The sequence below is a fragment of the Schistocerca americana genome, chromosome 2, assembly GCF_021461395.2.
Source record: "Schistocerca americana isolate TAMUIC-IGC-003095 chromosome 2, iqSchAmer2.1, whole genome shotgun sequence".
Classification (NCBI taxonomy): Eukaryota; Metazoa; Arthropoda; class Insecta; order Orthoptera; family Acrididae; genus Schistocerca; species Schistocerca americana.
In genome coordinates this window covers 871347578-871363462 of record NC_060120.1, presented here as the reverse complement: position 1 = coordinate 871363462, position 15885 = coordinate 871347578, and the positions used below count along the sequence as shown (strand labels likewise).

At 43.7% G+C, this 15885-nt stretch overlaps 1 protein-coding gene across 1 annotated transcript in view; it reads right to left on the bottom strand.

Moving 5' to 3' along the window:
• LOC124595419 (glutathione S-transferase D7-like) overlaps window positions 1–14594 on the bottom strand; it is an 88834-nt gene extending 74240 nt beyond the window's left edge. The window contains exon 1 of the mRNA XM_047134150.1: window positions 14462–14594. The gene's annotated coding sequence lies outside the window, so the exon portion shown is untranslated. The remainder of the gene's footprint in view (window positions 1–14461) is intronic.
• Window positions 14595–15885: the final 1291 nt, after the last annotated feature.

The window sequence follows — 15885 nt, the reverse complement described above, 5'->3', positions numbered from 1 at the left end:
GGGATACTAGATAAAACCGTGTCGGACTTCCTTTTTCCCAGCGTATTGCAGCAGCTCTACGTTTCTAACACTCAGCAAGTCGTTGGAAGCCTCTGAAGAAATACTGAACCATGAAGCCTCTGTAGCTGTCCATAATTACGAAAGTGTTGCCGGCGCATGATATTGTGCAAGAAATGACCTCTCCGTAAATGTCCAATGGAACTCAGGGAGGGCTATGTGGGTGACCAAATCATTCATTCTTCAAATCAATGACGAACGATTGTGGCCTGGTGACATGGTGCATTGTCACCAATACAAAATCCATCGTTGTTTGGTAACATGAAGCCCATGGAAGGACGCAAATGGTCTCCAAGTAGTCGACCATTCCAATCAATGATTGGTTCAGTTGGATCGCAGGACCTAGTCCGTTCCACCTAAACAGACCCCACACTATTATGGAGCCCCACCAGCCTGCACAGTGCCTTGTTGAGAACTTAGCTCTGTGGCTTCTTTGAGTCTGCTCCACACTCTAACCCTACCATGCGCTCTTGCCAACTGAAATTGCGACTCATCTGATCAGGCCATGGTTTTCCAATCTACGAGTCCAGGAGAGGGTCTGCAGGCGATGTCGAGCTGTTTGCAAAGGGACTCACATCGATCGTCTGCTGCCATAGCCCATTAAGGGGAGGTTTACTATGTTTTGGTTCAAAAAATCGATTTTTTAAAAATTGGATTTTTGGATCCATGAAAGTGTTTAGAATCCACCCCTGGAACAGTTTTTCCGAATACGGAACGGAAATGTTTGTTATTCGCGGTTGAACAAAAAAATGCACCGGCCTGAAATCGGCCTTTTTCCCGCACCAGTTTTTTTCTTTCGGAGGACGAGTTATTGTACCGGTGGTTGGGAGGAAACACACAAAATTCAAATGAAAGTTTGAACGTGTGTGTTTGGAGGTTAGACCCCAAAACATTTGCATTCTGGTGCGAAGACTGTGGAGATTGCAACTTTCCTGGCAGTGAGCAGCTTCAACGAAGGGTATTCAGCAATTCTGAAGACCATGACAACAATGGACGTCACCCTGGGACTCTTTCGACGCAGTTCGCCAAGCATTCGGACGACCAACGGATTCAAGCGGACAAAAACCGCTTGTCACCGGCCGTACGAGCGGCTCTGGAGCAGCGCAGGATGGCCCAGATGGAGCAGAACGCCCTCTATGAGGAAGAGATAGGACTAGTTTATGGACCCGACATAGCAAATTGAATGTCAGTTGCGTAATATTACATTTATATGTAGTCAAAGCTTCAAACGGGTTTTTCTCGAAATGACGTTTTTTTATCGCACGGTATGGTAACTTCAAATCTACTGAACCGATTGGCATGACTCTTTGTTTCCGACGAAGCTAATTAAATTGTCTAGGAACTGTACCACTTTTATTCCGATCCATCAGCTATAAATATTTTTACTTGGCCGACAAAGTTGAAAAATCGATGGAAAAAAGCCTATATTTTTCAAATGGGAGCCATTTTGTTTCTTATGGTCCAAATAACTTAAGCGAGGTACAACTACTAAAGAATCTTATATACTTCGCTAACGTCAACTCAATTTTGATTTCAGACTAGCCGGCTGACCTGTGACATACCTTCGTGCAGGTCTACATCGAAATTTTGTTTCGTCCCGACGGCACTTCCGCCTTTGCTCTTCGACATTTCCGGTCGAAAAAATTCCAGTTTGTAGAGGAAATATCAATACACATTTTGACCAAATTAGACACATATCTATAACACATCCCGAGAAAGAAATTCTCAAAGAACATGCTTTTTACGGGCCAAAGATAGTAAACCTTCCCTTAAGCCAAGTTTCGCAGCACTGTCCTAAGGACACGTTCGTCGTACGCCCCACATTGATTTCTGCGGTTATTACACGCAGTGTTCTGATCTGTTACTAATGACAACTCTACACAAACAACGCCACTGCTCTCGGTCGTAAAGTGAAGGCGTTTGGCCACCGCGTTTTCTATGGCGAGTGGTAATGCCTGAAATTTGGCATTCTCGGAACGCTATTGGCACTGTGGGTCTCGGTATGTTGAATTCCCTAACGATTTACGAAATGGAATGTCCCACGCTTCTAGCTCCAACTACCATACGGCGTTCAAAATCTGTAATTCCCGTCGTGTGGTCTTAATCGCGTCGGAAACTCTTTCACGTGAGTCAGACGAATTCCAGTTGAAAGCTCCGCCAATGCACTGCAGTTTCGTAACTTGTATAATCGATTCTACCGCCATCTGTATGTAGGCATATCGCTATTCCATTACTTTTGTCACCTCAGTGGATGACGACCTACGCCTCCAGACACATGAAATTGGCATCAGCACTGAGAACTAAATTCTATGAGAAACCTGCCTACTCCAGTATCCACAGCAAGTTGTTGCAAAAGTCAGAACGAAGCTTATTGTCCCGCGTATTCAGCCCTTGTAACAACGGGAGCCAGTATGGCTTTACATGCGGATATTTATAGAGAATGCGCTGGATGGTTGATTATGGTACCTGCAATTCTCTTCGCGGACATGTCGTCGATTTGTTCAGTCTCCGCCGGCCGCTGTGGCCGAGCGGTTCTAGGCACTTCAGTCCAGAACCGCGCTGCTGCTACGGTCGCAGGTTCGAATCCTGCCTCAGACATGGATGTGTGTGATGTCCTTAGGTTAGTTAGCTTTAAGTAGTTCTAAGTCTAGGGGACCGATGACTTCAGATGTTAAGTCCCGTAGTGCTTGGAGCCATTTGGATTTGTTCAGGATCCATTGACGATCTGTCTTCTCCACTGACGATCCCGACCGATTTGTTTGCTTCGCACCATATAAGCAGCCAGCCTCACCGAATGCACAAATTGTCGCGGTGGGAACGTAATGTGGGTTTATCTATAATTAACTTCTGCCCCGGAATATTTTACGACGGACAACCATCGTTCAGCTACACCATAGTGAAACTCTACATAATGGATGATTTAAATGCAGATGACTGATTAGGTCCCTGGTAGTGAAACTGAAGTTGACACTATGTACAACTCTCCAAAATAACGTCCATTATCTCTCACATGAAGATTTATTACAGAAAAAAAAAACACAGAAGTGAAATGAGAGATAGAACAGAAATAGACAATCATGAATTACATTCAAGCGCCTTTTTAACGCAAAGAAGTATATATTGATGTAGGGTTCAGAAAGTTGGGAAATGGGTGGAATAATTTACACTACGCCTCCAACTTTAAATGTGGATAACGAAATCTGACTGAATCTGCTTTGGCTGACAATGATTGTGAATCATTAAGTTGCAAGCTAGCACGATATGCATAAATTGGAGAGCGACTGCTGCTCTTTGAAAGAGCACGCCGTGCACGCTGAGAATTCACCTCAAAGGCTCCTAATGCGCCGGAGCTGCAAAATGCTCACCATGCACCTGCGGGACGCAGCAATGCTGCAACCAGCGAGCCTCTGCGTTGACTCGAAAGATGGACCTCAGTTTCCTCCTTTCGTCCCAGGACCCGCGACGGCGTCACCAGAACAAACCCCATCTACGATCTAACGCGAATCAAGGCTCTCGCAGAATATCCGATCAGATTCGCTTCACGGCCAAAGCCCCAGTATCTTCCTCCATCTCTTCTCTACTATTTCCTAAAACAGTCCAGGTGGAGTACTTTCGAAAAACAAACTAGCACTCGAAATGCTCTTCCTTACGTCAGTTGCATATTCCTCCTCTCTCAGTACAGCCTCCCTCCCGAAGAAGGGCAACTTTCATTCATCCAATCGAATCGCTTCCCTCGACGGAGCGCAGATGCCCTCTGGTAGGTGTTCTGATGTTATCGTTAGATTCCCAATCCAAACATTGTTTATTTGCTCGCTCGGGAAACCACATGGGGTGGTTGCCTATGTGACTTCCAAAAAACACAGCGGCTATCCTGGCGACAGTGTCTCGAAGGTTCTGCTACGTCCGTCCATTTCAGCTACCAAAGGGAAATGTTTTCACGATCCTTTCAGATATGGATCCCGCAGGACGATCCACGTAAAACATGGTTGTGGATTCTTGCAGAATCTGGAGAATGCACTCTCCTCGAGAGGGACCAATTATGAGGGCACTGGCTCATCGCGATTCGGCTGAGGAAGTTGTAAAATGCTCTGCCCACAAGCCTCTGGGACACTACTGTAGCCCTCCAAGAGCACCTCTCTGCGCGTGGCTGGGTACCCCCTACTGCTCAGACCACGTCCGCCAACTTGCCATCTTTTAACCGGGTTTCAAAGGCCCAGCCGATATACTGTACGAGGTGCGACAATAAAGTAATGAGACTGATGTGAAAAAAAAATGATGCTTGCCGTTTTAGTCAAGTTTAGTGTTGTCTCCTTCAAAGTAGTTCCCTTCTGATTGCACACACTTTTTCCAACGCTTCTGCCATTGATGGTAACGTTTGTGGAACTCATCTTCTGTAATATCCTCCAAGACCCTCGTCACAGCTTTTTGTATATCTTGTGTTGTTTAAAAATGGTGTCCCTTGACCTCCGTTTTGACTCTTGGAAATAGAAAAAAGTCGCACTGAGCGATATCTGGAGAACAGGGTGGCTGTGGTAGTACTGAAATTTGTTTTGAGGTTAAAAATTGCTGTACTGACAGACTGTGGTGTGACATTTTTGGCGAGAATTTTTGCACAAATCTTTCTCATACCAAGATCTTCAGTTATTATTAGACGAACCGTTTCTCTACTGATGTTCAGTTCTTCTGCAATCATTTTCACGGATAATCTTCGATCAGATTTTACGAGTTCACGCACCCTGGACAAGTTGACATCCGTCCGTGAGGTTGATGATCGTCCACTGCGGTCTTCATCTTCATCATTCTTTCTGCCTTCACTAAACATTTTATGACAAAGAAAAACTTGAGCTTTTGACATAACCTCCTCTCCAAAAGCCTTCTGAAGCTTACCGTAAGTTGTCGTTGCGGTTTCACCCAATTTAATGCAAAAAGAAATGGCATAGCGTTGCGCAATATTATGCGGTTCCACTTCCGTGACGAGAGACACAAACATAGCTTATTACAGCACAACTCACGACTGAGCAGTTGCATCGATGTGCCACTTGGACTAGAAGCAGCTTATAGACCAAGGTCAAAGATATTGTGCCTACACAAGCCTACAAGGTTGCCACATCTTGCAAAGAAAATCAGTCTCATTACTTTATTGTCGCACCTCGTACCTGCGTCCGCACCCATTCCGTGTTCCCTGAGCTGAAACCATTAAAGCCACCTCTTCACTTTCTACGGCTAGTAAGATTCCCTTCTCCCAGTTGTAGCTGAAACTGTCCTACAGAACATTCTACTACACACAAATTGCATCACCTCAAAATTACTCCATCCAGTGAACTCGGTGAACTACCACTGTCAACCGTCTTTAGTAAGCACCAAATCGGTCACAGAGCCTTCCAAATTAGATGAAAGTGCCCTAATTGCATATATTCACATTATCTGAATAATCAAAGTAAGAGAAAGACGAGTCCAAAGGACGTGCCGTCTTTCAAATGTTCGGTAGCGGGGCTGTCATATCTTTTACCTTATATCTGATGCGAAATTGTGCTGAACCGTTACAACTGACTCGTATTTAGCGAATAACAACACAAAACGCACGCATCGCTCCATTGCATGCCATGTTCTGACACGTATGCAATGATGCTGTGGTACTTATTACGAATCGAAATTTGGAGATATGCTCTGCACACTGATTGTGTCATTTAACTACATCTTGTAGTTTTGCCGCAGTTTTCTTGAAACACCAGGAGTACTTACGAATTAACCTTGTACAGTAGTTCTGCTGAGTTTAATGACGAATTCGATCTCAAAGAACGCTACGGGAGTTCAGGTAATACAGTGTGGAACCAAAATCTATGAACATAGAACCCATCAAGACTCTGGAAACGCAAGAAAGTCTTGCTATTAAAAACAGCTTTAACATTTAAAATTGAGAACTGTCGTATGATAAAACTCGCACAACACACTTGTGCAATGGAACAGACCAACAATTTGAAGAGGTTTCAACAGCGAAACTAAACTCTAATTTGACGCAATTTAGAGTCGCAGTCAAGTTAAGAAACAGCAGAAAAAACGAAAGAGTGTGGTTGTTCATGAATTAAGATCAAGCATTCTTACTGAAGCCGCGTGATGAGATAGCCAGATTTCTTCAGAAAAAGCTGCTTATGGTTTGTTTAACTCAGTGCTTTACTAGGCATGGCCCTGTTGAAGATGATCTGCCCTTACCTTTCTCCGATCTCAGAACTGACATACCCAACCAGTTACAGATGGCAAGACTCCAAACCACTGTACAGCTAGGGATTTTCTACATGTATAGATTCATTGCAGACGTGAAAGCGACTTTAGGTGACAAAAAGTTCCGATACAGTCAATTTTTAACCTCAAACCTTTGCGTTTACAATCTGACACTTTCCTTCATTACCACCGAGTCACACATCAGTAGTTAATTGCAATAAAATGCTGGAAGCCTGCTGCATTCCGAAAGCGTAATTTCTCAAGAGAGGTGACTTCGGTAGCGTAGACGAGGCTTTTGACATGACCCCACACAAAGAAATCTATGGGAGACCATGGCACAGGTCCTCCTCTACCTGTCCAATGTTAGCCATACGTCCGCGTTAGAAGCCGGCCCACTCGTAAATGAAGATGTGCTGGAGCCCCATCATGCATGAACCACATGTTCAGGCGTTCGTTCAGTGGGATATCATCATGGTAATCTGGAAGTACAGTTCGCAGAAACCGCATGTGCTGATGTCCGGTGCTGAGGTAGGAAGTGTGGCCTAATTATGCGGTCTCCGAGCATTCCTGAACAGACGCTCAATGAACAACGCTGCTGATGCAGTGATATGCGTGTTGCATTGGGATTGACATTGGTCCAAATGTGACAGCTACGGTAGTTAAAAATACCGTCAGGTGTAAACCCAGCCTCGTCCGTGAACAGAATGCTGTTTACAAACAGGGGATTCAGGGTACACTGTTGTAGCACTCACTGGCATGAATTCTCTCTAGAAGGGAAGTCTGCATTGTTTAGGGCTTCCAGTCACTGGAGAAGATATGAACAGAGTACTTGCCGATGTAAAATCCGCTACATACTGATATGACTCACACACGTTCTTGGGAAGCAATCGTCCTCGTTGAAGTACTCGGACGATCGATTACAATGCGTAACACTCTTTGCTCAACATCGGCTTTTATGGATCTGGATCGACATTCTCGTGTGCGATACTTCTGGTTTTTCTAAAGCGCTGATATAATCGGCAAATGTACGCCTGTCGGGCTGTCTGCGGAGACGATAAGATTCTTCATACAATCGTGCGGCCTCGAGGGCACTACCACCCACTTTGCCACACGTGAAGTGGAAGTCAGCGTGCTCTTGACTGGTGTAGCCTCTGTCCATGGTGCCTTCACATTCGTAACTGAATGTGAGGCCGGTACCGCACAGTCCACGGAGGGGAAAAGGGAAGTAGTAGCGCATGCGTAAACAAGCAGTCGATCCCAAACCTTGGGATACCAACGTAGATACCGTGGTATCCAGGCGCGTTTACAGTTGGTTCCCAACTCAATATCTCGCCAACGGATGATTTGTGGACCCATGTTTATTGGAGCTTTCTAGCTGCTTTTGGCCCGTACCATTTAGGCGTAATTTATTGACCGTCGCTTCTGAAACACCCTGTATACAGGGCGGCTAGGAACAGCCTGAAAAGCTTATAAGGGCGTTACAAGGTAGATTGTGCTGAGAAATGCTTGTTAAGAACAAAATTCGACACATTGCGCCTTTTTCGAGTTAATTAGCATTGAAATTAGCCAATCAGGCCATTATGCGCACAAATTCCAGAGATCCGCCAGAGACTGTGCCGCCAAATATGCCTTTGTTTCGTTTCCTAAAAACCGATCAAGAGAGCGATACAAAAATTGTACATGGGACGGTAGTAAGAATCGAACCCGAGTTAAAGGTTGAGCACCCTCGTGTGCTGTAATCTACGCTATGAAAACAAGTAGCACTAACTGTGTTTGGCGGGCCCACTGTATTTGATTGCGCAATGACCTAATTGGCCAACTTCAACACTAATTAACGCTAAACCGGCGCAAAGTATCGAATTTTTTTCTTAACAATTATTTCTCAGTAAAATTTACCCTGCAACAATCTTGCATTCTTTTCAGAACGTTTCTGACCAACCTATATGTTTTACCTCTAGATCGCGCCAGATTAAGGCGTGGTATCTGAAAACAGACTTCCTGATTTCGTTGAGTTTCTGTGTAGTGAAATACGGAACAGAAGCTAGATTAACCTGCAGCAAATACCGGTGGGTGAAACTAGCATAACATTGAAATCTGCTGAAGGAACATAGTTCAAAATGCATGAGGGGCAGTCAAATGAAAACAAGACAGATAGAACAAAGATTAGTAAAGTTCATTACTTCAAAAGTAATCGCAGTAACAGTTAATACATCTATCCTTGTGAGACAAGACGGACAATACCTAAACGGAAAGATATCTGAGGTTGCCTAGGGAACCATGATTGTATCCAGGCGTGCACCTCTTCGTCCGACGCAAATCGACGGCCACCAGCCTTTCTTAAGTGCTCCAGAAATATGGAAATGACATGGAGGGAGATCGGGACTGTACTCGTATGTAGGATGGGTCAGAACTTCCCAGAGAAACTTCTGCTGCGTACTCGAAACAACCTGCCAACCAAATGGGCGCGCACACGCTGCCAAGGCTGTTTCCAGTACGCTGCAGAAGTTTCGCTGGGAAACCCTTACCCATCCTGCATACGAGTACAGTCCCGATCTCCATTCACGCTGTTCATATATCTATACTGAGGAAAGACATTGGTGGGCGTCGCTTTGTTCCAGACGAAGAGGTGCTCGCCTGGGTAACTCATAGTTTCGTAGGCAATCTCAGCTATTTTTGCATGAAAGCATTGTTGATCTTCTCTCATAGTGGGGTAAATGTATTAACAGTTATAGTGACTACTTTTGAAATAATTAACAGTTTACCTATTTTTTTCCATCTCTGTCATTTTCATTTGACTGTCCCTTAGACACTGGACTCGCATTCGGGAGGACGACGGTTCAATCCCGCGTCCGGCCATCCTGATTTAGGTTTTCCGTGATTTCCCTAAATCGCTCCAGGCAAATGCCGGGATGGTTCCTTTCGAAGGGCACGGCCGACTTCCTTCCCCGTCCTTCCCTAATCCGATGAAACCGATGACCTCGCTGTCTGGTCTCCTTCCCCGAAAGAACCAACCAACCAACCAACCAACTGTCCCTTAAATTAAGCTGCAAATGTAAAATGGTCAGAAAAATCAGTACCAGACGAAAGTGATCGTGAAATATGAGTGAATTCAACTGATCCTAATACATGCAGAGAGTCAGATGAATAAACAAAGCAGCTGAGCATCAAGCCGCTGTAGTAGAAATATGGATAATGCCCGAATATGTATGGTTCCTAGCATTGGTATGAATGGCATTAACCATTTTTACAGTTCTGCTCTTTGTTTTCCCTGTAACACACTGTGCTGTGTCACGTTAATCGACATTTGCATCAATGTGTAGTGGTTTAACAGGAATTACATAGAAGAACGTTGTTTTATAAGTAATAATTAGATTCTATGTTTTTGCTGTAATGGTAGTCTCTTCTGGAGTAAAGCGCTGAATGGGATGAGAGGCTTGAGCAAAGGAAAAACTGATGAAGGAGGTTGATAAATTTGAAATATAATACTAACCAAGCGTGTAGGAAGTACAGTGGATAAACGAAGCACCGAAGCTGGAGCTACTAGAAAGAATAGGCGTGTACGAAGGCAAAGTGAACCCCCCGAAATGGGGGCTGCTTAATGAGACATATGTTGAAATTCTGCAGAAACCTTGGAATAGAAGAAGTAGAATCAGAAACTTGTAGCAACACACAATTTTTAGCACCTGAACAAGTTATCGAAACTGTTGAGTGTTGTATATGTATGGACTCAAAAGGAAATGGTGGATTACTTCAAACGAAATTAAAAAGTAATAATTGAAAAGGGAAGAAGGAGAGACAGGATAAGTGACCTCCATAAACACCTTAACCCCTCTAGCGTCGCTCTGGTGATCCGCACTGTGATTACAGTACGGGGCCAACCTGCTTAGAACAGCACATCCGCGATTTTGAGAATGCTTGGTGATGAGTTTTCGAGTAAGACTCCCTTAGGGCTATCCCTGTCTCTCCTGATCTTTGAATTTAATTTAATTTTTCTAATCTCACAGACTGAGAATTTGGGAGGCCTAAAGCCGAGTCCATACCAAAGCAAACATCCCCACTAGGGCGATTACGAGCGCAGAGCACGGAAGACTGCGACCACCATTTTGCAATAATGGGTCAGAAAACATATTTGAATAATTTTTGTTTCACAGCTGTCTTCATCGTAATTTGGTGTATTTGTAACAGTTAATTGGTTTCGACTCCAACGAGTCATCATCAGGACCAGTATTCTGTGGCCAGTTGTCGTTTGGCGCCCATCGTGGTCACTTAAGAAAATCAACTTGCTTGATTTCGGCTGTAATGAGTCATCATTGGTACTAATATATTGCTACGAAAGTAACAAGAGCCGTAATCTGGCGACCGTCATGGTCACTTAAAAAAAAGTCAGCTTGGTTGATAGACTCCAACGAGTCGATCAGTTATCATTAGAACCAGTATACTGACACAAAAGTAGCACAAGTTATGGTTCAAATGGCTCTGAGCACTATGGGACTTAACATCTGTGGTCATCAGTCCCCTAGAACTTAGAACTACTTAAACCTAACTAACCTAAGGACATCACACACATCCATGCCCGAGGCAGGATTCGAACCTGCGACCGTATTCTTAGTAGTCGCGCGGTTCCGGACTGAGCGCCGGAACCGCTAGACCACCGCGGCTGGCGCACAAGTTATCTGGCGCCCATCCTTGTCAGCTAAAATCAGCTTGGTCGATTTCGAGTCGTTACAATGGAAACTGTGTCATAAATCCACCACATTGCGACCAAGAAAATCCATGCAAATTATAAAAATAGGTGTAATTATCTATGTATATTACACATCTTCTAAACCGTATGATCGATTTTATCCAAACTTGATACACGTCATAACATTTACTGCCATGGAAGACTCACTGTGGGGGTAAGAACAACTGACCTATCAAAGAGTAGTGTAGCGTACGACATGAGAAGACCCACATCTTAGTCATCCAGCATTTGAGAATGAGAGCACTTAGACTTGCAATAAACTTTACAAATAATTTCAAACCTTTACGAAACTTGTCTCGCTGACGACTCCCACATAATAATGAAAGGAAAAAAGCTCATCGCTTACTACATTTTCGATGTTCAGGTAGTAAAACTGCCACATGAAGCAAGAAGTTTTATTTTATTACTTCTTTACTACTTACAGTATTCGTGACACATTTTGCAGACAGTAGTCACATATATTACTGAATGTACCAGATGAATTACATCACTGTAGGGGACTTAGTTCAGGAGATATGAAGTCATAAACACTGGATGCGCGAAAAACTCTATTGCTTCATTGCATTGCTACTAGCTCTATTCGAAACACATTTGGCAGGCACCATCCACTTATGCTGCTGAACGTACCTACAAAAATATACCACTGCACGACACATACTTCAGAGATATGACGTCAAATGCTGAGATACGTGAAAAACTGCCGCATCATACTATACGTTTTAATTTTTTATTTCTTTTCAACTAACTCCAATACATTTCGCAGACAATATTTACATATACTGTATGTACTTGCAAAATTATGTCATTTTACTGCTTATAGTTCAGGAGATACGTCGTCAAACATCGAGGTGTGTCAAAATGAAACTGCAGGGCGAAATTCGCTAGATATACAAGTGAAATGTGTACAAGCACACGTGAAATATGCAGTTGAAAATATGAACAACTTTCAACTGTGTAATGGAATGACAACGGAAATTTGTGCGTGACCGGGATTCGAACAAGTATTTCCCGATTATCACGAGTGCTCGCGTTACCGTTAGTCTATCCGAGCACGGTTCACGGTCAAACCCAAACTTCCACATACCGACAACCATGTGCCTACAGCTTGCACTAATATATCCATTATGTATGTTCCTGTACAGGGGAGACGTTTTAATTGAAAGTCACTTGCCCGGTGTCGACGGATAAATAGGCCATTGCAGTGCCTGTGTCGCTCAGAAGTACGATGAAATATTCCTTCCGACATGCATGTGTTTCCGAAGGAATATTGCATTGTACTTCTGAACACCACATCACTGCAATATGGTTGAAATATATTTGGCATGGGAGTATGCGAGCAAAACCATGGGTAAGAAGCTCATCCCAAACCCCTGGAACGGTTTCAGTCAAATTTGGTACTCATATTAGTTACAATATGGAAAGAAATACTATAGGGGTAAGGACCACCAGTCACCATTGGGGTGAGCGTGACAACGTGGAGAGAGAAAGGAGGACGAAGAGACAGCGTGGGAAAAGGGAGAGAGAGGCACAGATAGGAGGAGAATGAGGAAAAGGACAGAGACAGAGGAGAAAATGGACAGAGACAGGGGAGAGGAGGAGATAGACATAGAAAGGAAAGAGGAAGAGATAGAGACAGAGGGAGGAGATAGGGAGAAAGATAGAGGAGGAGGAGATAAACAGACGGAGTGTGAGGAGCAAATGGACTGAAAAGGGGAAGAGGAGGAGATGGACAGGGTGAGAGGAGAGGAGGAGATTAGATTAGATTTAGTTTTCGTTACATAGACCCAAAAAATGAGACGATTCTTGTGAGTGTGGAACATATAAGAAAGTATAACACATAATAGGACATTTAGATATAATACTCACATCCTTGATTATTTGTCAGGACATTGTCAAATTACGTGAATACATTACAGTTAACTGGAACTGCTGATATCTACCGATTTAATACACTGTCAGAATGAAACACAGATATGTGCTTTTAATAAATTTACCATACCCAAAATATCTATTTTTGGTTGTTGTGATCAAGTGCTGTCAAGACTGAAATCTGACAGACATTTTTACTCAAGTTGGTCTAACACCCCTTTTAAGATGTTCATCAACAGAGAAGAAGAAGTTGCTTACGAAAAAGTCTTTCAAACTCTGTTTGAACCATGCTTTATCTGAAACCAGATTTTTAACGGTTCAAAATGTTCAAATGTGTGTGAAATCCTATGGGACTTAACTGCTAAGGTTATCAGTCCCTAAGCTTACACACTACTTAACTTAAATTATCCTAAGGACAAACACACAGACCCATGCCCAACGGAGGACTTGAACCTCCGTCGGGACCAGCCGCACACTCCATGACTGCAGCGCTTTTAACCGTTTCTGGCAATTTATTGAAAACGTGTTCTCCAGAATACTGAACTCTTTTTTGGTCCAAGGTAAGTGATTTTTGGTCTTCATGTAGATTGTCCTTATTACAAGTATTGATATTATGTATTGACGTATTGGTTGGGAATAGAGACATGTTATTTGCAACAAATTTCATTAAGGAATAAATACACTGAGAAGCAGTGGATAGAATACCCAGTTACTTGAACAGGTTTCTACATGATGTTCTTGAATTTATACAACAAATGAGTCTTATTATATGCTTTTGCTCTCTAGAACGTTTGCTTCGTTTGACGAGTTACCCCAAAATATGATACCATGTGACGTAATAGAAAGAAAGTAAGCAAAGTATGCAAGTTTCTTTATGTCTACGTCTCCTACATCTGACATCATTCGCATTGTAAATATAGCCTTTTTTAGGCGCTGCAGCAATTCTGTGGTATGCTCTTCCCAGCTGAATTTATTATCAAGTTGTAATCCCAGAAATTTAACACTGTCGACCTCTTCCATCTGCGTGTTTTCACGTTATACACAAGCGCTGAAAGAAAATCTCTTACAGGTTCTGACCTGCATATAGGTGGTCTTTTCAAAGTTTAACGACAGTGAATTGTGAATTAGATTTAATGGAAATAAAAGAGGAGAACAGAATGAGATTTTCACTCTGCAGCGGAGTGTGCGCTGATATGAAACTTCCTGGCAGATTAAAACTGTGTGCCGGACCGAGACTTGAACTCGGGACCTTTGCCTTTCGTGGGCAAGTGCTCTACCCGAGTTCGAGTCTCGGTCCGGCACACAGTTTTAATCTGCCAGGAAGTTTCAAAAGAGGAGAAGATGAACAAAGACAGGGGGAGGAGGAGGTGGACACGGTGGTGGAGATGGACAGACAGTGTGAGAGGGTGGATGGGGGGGGGGGGAGGAGGTAAACTAATAGAAGATCGGAATTAATGCATACCCGGCCAACACCAAGTACTCAGCTAGTTCTGAATAAAAAAGTATTTTTCAAAATATAGCACTTGCTCCAGTTCGGGAAAGTCGAAACTGAACTGGCAGGCCGAGAGGTACCTGTAGTCGGGAAGCGCCTCCACCTTGTCCACACACAGCCCCAGCGTGACCTACGGCTGAGGCGACCGATGCTGGACTGTCGGCTACGGCTTCCCGCGCCCCGGGCGGTGGGCCGTACCTTCTGCGTTGTCAGGGCTACGCTACCCCACAACAATGGCACTGCTCCACCTTAGGTCAAAGGGTTCGGCCGTGTCCCGCTGACGGCTCTTTTGTTCTGTACGACCTCACGCGACCCCAGCTGGCGTTCCGACTTTTTCACCCGCACAACCGACTGGTGCACAGTTAAAATTTGATGACGCCGCACACGTAGCCGCCGGCGCTGCGGGCCTGCTACCGCTGCTAAACTGTACTCGGCTGTATTTCTCAGTTTCTCGGTTTCTTCTGTAATGATAGGTGTCCCTCAGGCGCCTGATTACTGACTTCAATGCCATCAGCGAGTCTATGTAAATGAACGTGACGTAGCGCTTTGTAATACGATTATGGAACCCTTTTGTGCTTCAGATGTCACTCAGGGAATACTCTCTTGTATTTAAACACTTGTACCTTTTGCTGTGTATCGAAAAATTTAAAGAACTGTTCATTTTATACAGCAAATTTTTTTAAACATCGTTCGAGAAGTCACAGAAAGAGCTGTACCGAAAAAGAAATGTCAATGTTTGCAGCGAAATTTTTATCTAAAAGTAGCTGATTGAGAGTAGTTTCGACCCATTTTGCTGTTGCGGAGCAGATACCTTGACATTAAACTGCCTTAACGGACACAGATATCAGATAAAAGAGTATTTCCTGTTTTAGTTTTTCTTTCTTTCTTTTTTTGTGGGAAAATGTTGCTAAGAGTTATGTATCACTTCATTTGACATCGAATCAAGTTATATGGGGCACCTAATGTGTCGTCCTTTTAATGTGAATATTCTAATGATCCATCCCAATGAATCTTTATTAAGGGAGATGATCAATATAAATTACGACTTTACGTTCTTCTTTTTGCTATGTCATCAGTCATCTTACAGGTTCTCTGCCGTCCAGATGCGACCCACTTCGAAATCCAACTCTTGTGTAATCTCCTCGTTTCCCAGTACCACTTGCACTGTACACCTTCAATTGCTTGGGGACATATTCTAGTCTCCGTCTTCTTATACAGTTTTCTGTCTCTACAACTTCACGTAGCACCGAGGAAGTTACTCCCTGATGCCTTAACACGTATACTATCATCCTGGCCGTTCTGCTACTCAGTGTCTCCCGGATCTGCTGAGAGCCCCCTCGTTCCTTACCGGCCCACCAAATTTTCGATGTCCTTCTACAGGACCACATCTCAAGTGTTCCGATCCCCCTCTTTTTCGGTTTTCCCACAGTTCATGATTCATTAACTATTCGTTGCTGTGCTATTGCTGCTCTCTGACGTACATTCTCTTAAAATTCTTCCTCGA